We start from the raw sequence: 6,000 nt of genomic DNA on the forward strand, positions 1-6,000 counted from the left end.
CATCACTAAATCTTTACCTTCTCTTCTGGGGCAGGGGTTATTGAATTTTCAATTGGATGCAGGATGGTTGTATCATGTTAGGTGGAATTACGACTGTGTCATTTTCTTTATTTGGAGATTAAGTGTGGTTTAAGGAGATGCACACGGGTGCCAAGTTGACAAGGGGTGGACTTGTGATGGTTAATTTTATGCAACAACTTGACTAGGCTACAAGATGCCCAGATAAACTTAGAATGTTTGCATAGAAAAAGAAAAATTTAAGATTGGAGAAAAAGAAGGGAGGGGAAAGTGGATGGTAGAACAGAAGTATTCTTCAGAGTTTAGAGAGAAAAAATGGAGTCAAATAAAAAAGCTGAGTCAAAACTGCCATGACATTGAATCACACCCCTGTCATTAGGAGTGCGCTCACATGAGATTAGGCCAGTGTATTCTAGTGGGTTCTGCTTTGCTTTGGAATTACCCTGGTAATTGGTAGGAGGGTTGCTGAGATAATCCCCTCTTTGAGACCTAGATCTTCTAAACAAATGATACACTGAAAGGAAACTATTATTTTCTTTTAATCAATTGACTCTCTCTGAATTTAGTTGATGCCATGGCCATAGAGACAAAGCAGATTGATAAAAGTTGATTAAAATTCAGCAGCTGATTTAGGTATTAGAGATACGTTTGAAATTGAAAGATTTTGAAAAAACCAGTGGGCTACTCTTGCTGGGCAGTCCACTCCTGAATGCCTGGCCTTGATGTAGCAGCCTTCTCATTGAATCTTGGCTATGCTTAAGAAGAGTCAGATTACTCACTGGACTTCATAAGTGTTAGAGCCCAATGGTTATATGTCCAGGGTCCAAGGATAACCTAAGATGACAGGGCAGGACATGATTCTAGTTTCTTGTTGTTGTTGTGTCCTCTGGTATCCATTGAGAGAATTACTGTTTCTCCCTTGACTGGACAAGGAAGGGCCCATTTTTCTTGTGAACACATAGGGTATTGGAAAAATTCTACCCACACATCTCTGGCAGCAGCAGGTGCTATGCTCTGCCTGGAGCGATGAGACCCTGTAAACTTGAACCTCCCTCTTTGCCTAGGGAGACTTCCCTTTCTTCTCTACTGGAATGTAGATCATGGGGATGCCCATGAAACTGGCTTGGGCTGTATCCATACACGTAGAGACAAACTCCATCTTAGAGTCCTGCTTCTAACCCACCTCCAGTGACTAGTGCTTAGTCATATGATCATACGGAGTATTAGGAACAGAAAATGGAGTAAAAGAAATTTTCTCCACAATTTAGGACAATCTAAAATTGCTGATAATGTCCTGAGGAATTTTCTTCTTATTATTTATTAGTTTAACACATTTTTGTTGACTACTAACAGGGTGTCGAGCACTGTTCTAGGCATTTGGTGAAAAAAAGAGACAAAAACTCTGTCTCCTCAGAAATTCCATTCTAGTGAGTTAATAAACCTGGATTCTATTTCAAGATATAAGAACCCACTAATTAGTATTTTGGAAGGCTTTTTGCCTATGCAAGTCTGAGAAGGTAAGATTTGCAAATAGCATGATATTATATGTGACGTCTCTTTAACTGGAAATCATATCCTACTGGTTGATGTTCAATAGTTTGTTAGAAAAGTGATAAGTGCCATGGAAAAAAATTGAGCAGATTGAAGGGGTGTCAGAAGTGAGGGGTTGGAAGAACCTGGGAATGTTGCATTTTTAAGTAGGATGGTCAGGATAGGCCTTAAAGAAAAGATGACAACTGAGCAAAGCTTATCATCACCATCATCATAACTAGGGTTCTGGCTAACTGCTGTCTGTGCATTATTTTACTTAAATCTCACAACAGATGTGGTCACTGAAGCTTAAAGAAGTTAATTATTTAACGTCTTACACAGCTATTTAGTAGAGGTGACAGAATTTAAACTCAGGACTATCTGATTAAGGGCCCAGGTTACACTGTACTATATTGTGTCTGAAAGCAGTGGTTTACAAACTGTGTTTGGAGGTTGTACCGAAATTTGGTTTGACATTAGTTTTTTAAAGCATCTATTATTAGCCATATTTAAAAGCTACATTTAAAAACATCTCAAATATACTATAATCCACATGTTAACATGTTGGAGGGCCTCAATCTGTTAAACTATGGGTTAGGTACTTTTTGCATATGTGTAAACTTTTTCTACCTCTGCGCATATATTTGAACATTATATAAGTGTTTCATTGCCTAGGAATGTTTAAATTTTGTATGATTTAAAAAAAACGCAGGGCTTAGCATGTCTGTTCAACATAAAATTGTAAAATACCTCATGTGCGGCACAGGGCAGGATCAGGAATGTCTGCTGTTTACATGTTCTCATCACAGTGGAATCATCAACTCATTAACAAGGGAACCCATAACATGTTTACATAATGTCATATGTAATTCTAGTACTGTTTGTTAGGTTTAGATGCTTTTTGCCTGACTTGTATTTGAGAAAAGCTAAGATATAATTAATGACTAAACCTTGATTTTATTTTAATTTGAATTACTTGGTTGAAAAGTACCTGAGGCTACAGGGAAGTTTTGTGTTTGTTCATTTGTTTTTAAACCTACCATTTGCAACTACTTATGTAGATCAAGGTTTTTATTTTTTTAGTACTATGAAACCAAGTCAGGATATTGGAATAAATTCAATATTGAGACTGACCTGGCTGGAATAGTCTCATTATGCTAGTTTTTATAGTTATAAACAAATATATGTTATAATAAGTAAATATGTTTATAGTTATAAGAAATGTGTTAAAATAGACTATAGATAATACATTTATATAAATAACATAACACTTTCATCTATTTACATATTGAAGCTTGAGTTTTAAAAAATTAGCAGGGGAGGAGTATAGGTTGAAATCCATTGCTATAAACATGGAAGTAGATTCTAAAATGGCAACTACCTAAGGAATCAGGAAATAACATAGATTGCGTCCATAGTTGCCCTAAATGGAACTAGGAAATAGAGTTCCTTTTGTGAATATAAACAGTCCAATGAACAAAATAATTTGTGTTTTTTTCACCTATTTTAATCTACATAATTGTACCATTAAGGAAGTAGGATAGTATAAAAATTTTCACAATTTCATTACTCAGTCATTGACTTTAGGTGACTGAACTTGGAGGGAGGTTATTGCTGGGGAGCTGGGGGCAAAGAGATAATTCTTTGAATTTAAGATTGCCACTATTATGTCCACAGGCCTCGATAATTTTACCCCTCACCCCTCAACTCACTTGCAGACTTACACCTGAAGTTCACCTTGTTATCTAGGCGAAATGTAAGTTATTTATTGCCAGTGATATGAGAAGTGGGCATTTATATCATTTCTGTAATTACTTTGGCCACTAGGGTGAATTGTCTTCAGTGGTTGATTAATATGTTGAAAATGGTTTCATTTATGTGGAAACCATATCTTAATGTGGAAAAACTAAGACATAAAATATTAACCAAAAACTTATTTTGTGTTGAATTAGTGGAATTATTGAAATAGATGTGAGGTAATAAGTAAAAGAAAAATGTCCCCCTCTTCAGCAGAAAAATAGACAAAGGTGTATATGGGCACATCTCAAAAGAAGAAATATTAATGAAAAACAAAAACACATGAAAGAGTTTGAACCTCACTAATGATGAAAGAAATGCAAGTTGAAACAATCATAGCATCTCCTGTTTATCAAGATTCACCAACGTGTGAGGCAGTGGATGCTCTCAGGTACTTCTTGTGGGCATGTGAAGTAATAGCATTTCTGGAAGTTCATATGACAACATGCATAAAAATGTAAAGGTTTGCGTACTCCTTGCCTTGGAAATTTTGTTGTTAGTGCCAATGACCAGTCAACTGACTCCTAGTGTCCCTGTGTACAGCAGAGCTGAACCCTGCCCACTATATCAGACAATGCTCCCCTATTCTTCATACGGTTTTCATGGCCAATTTTTTTGGAAGTGGGTGCCCAGGTCCTTCTTCCTAGTCTGTTATCTCCATTGAAACCTGTCCACCATGAGTGATCCTGGGCATAGCTTTCAGCATTACAACATCACACATCCACCACAGTATGAAAACCAACAAACCAGTGGTGTGGTTCCCTGACCAGGAAAGGAACCCAGGCTGTGGTGGTGAGAGCACCAGATCGTAACCACTAGAACACCAGGGCTGGCTGACTTGGAAACTACATTTCTAGAAATGTATCCTAAGGACATAATCAAAAATGTCTGCAAATCTCAACTATAATTTTTGGTGTAACATTGTTTACAATCTTGGGGGGGGAAGAGAGATAAATAAAGTCTAATAACAGGGGAAAGATAAAATAAATCAAGTTAGATCTATAAAATAAGATTTTATATGGTTATGAAGTATCATGTTTGAGAAATTATTCATGATAAATTAAAAGAGCACAGTACAAAGTAAGATATATACAACATGATATTTATGAATCTATCTGTATACATAGAGTAATGTATATATATTGTGTATATATTTAGTAAAAGAACTGGAGGAACGTTCACTAAAATATTAAGTGTCTTTGGGTAATTTCTTCTTTTTGCTTATTTGTACTTTGCGAATTTTCTATAATAAACAGGCAATATTATTTTCAATGGAAAATTTCAAACTTACACAAAAATAGAATAGTATAATGAACCTCCATGTATGTATCACTCCATTTCAACAACTAGCGACCAAAATTCTTTAAAAAAAAATTTTTTTTAAGTTCAATGACCTACAAATCATTGTTCTCAAATTTCCTGGAGCTACTTATTAATTGTGATTCTTCATAAAGAATTTCTCATATCTTCCCTTGAAAAATATTTCATTTCCACTGCTCAAATCCTATTTCCAAAACATTGGCTTAGTCACAAAAACTTTTTGTAAGAGAAAGCTACAAGCGTTTCAGTGTTGTTAATGAAAATAACAAATCAATAATGTGATTTCATATTTTTTTAATCAAAGTAAAAAACACTCCTCTGTTTTCTGGAAGTTTATCGTTTCTTTGAATATATAAACAAGAAGCTATGAGCAGTGAGATCCAAAAGGCAATGTGGTCAGCTGTGTGTGGTCCTTGCCATCTCTTTCTTCATCTAGTTTAGGGATTAGGCAGAATTTAGTAAGTCACATTTAAATAAAAGGGTCTATATTCTCTGCAATCAGGTCTGGGAGAACTTTCATTCTTGAATTCAGAATCTGAAATACAGAACGTGCTGTGCCAGCAGACGTTTATAAGGAGCTTCTGGGAGAAGTTAAGAGCCATGTTTGCTCCAAGGATTATGTGCTTACATGCAAAAAAAAAAAGACTCGACGAGTTCAAATTTTTTTCCCACTGAGGAAAAAAAGACACAAAAAGGTGCCAGAACCACCATCTAGCACGTTTATAACTAAAAACCCCTCCTCCAGACTCCTGTTTTTGTACCAAGCTTCAAAGGCACCTTTTCACACTGTGGGTTAGTGGGAGTGTGTGCATTTTGACGAACTAATCCTCTGGAGAACTTTCATGTGTGCTGTTTTTTAAAAATCTTGAATAACTTACTTTTGGAAAGTGGAAAATTGTTTATTTCTTTTATTTCCGTAAGGCCCAATACTATGGTTCCAATGCACTCAGTACAACTGGACCATAAAAATGATAAATGTGTGACAACCTGAGCATAAACATAATAAATGTTGTGCTTTCACATGGCAAATTGTCAATATCTATTGACATTTGTTCTTATGGCATCTATTAAGGCCATGCCATATTTATTAACTCTGGTTTGATTATACCACCCCATTAATTTGATAATTTCATTATAGTTTAAGAGGGATTTTAGCTGCCGGATTTGGTTTAGATTTTATGCACAAGCCCAGAAGTCCTTGGGCAGTGAACACATTTCATATATATAAAACAAATAATTAATGAATAAAAGCTATTTTGGAGAAGCAGACAACAGCAGAATCAGGAGCAGATAACTTTTTAATAACACAGACTAAGAAATTGCTCGTTGAGATTA

This window comes from Diceros bicornis, chromosome 6 (genome assembly GCF_020826845.1).
Source record: "Diceros bicornis minor isolate mBicDic1 chromosome 6, mDicBic1.mat.cur, whole genome shotgun sequence".
Lineage (NCBI taxonomy): Eukaryota > Metazoa > Chordata > Mammalia > Perissodactyla > Rhinocerotidae > Diceros > Diceros bicornis.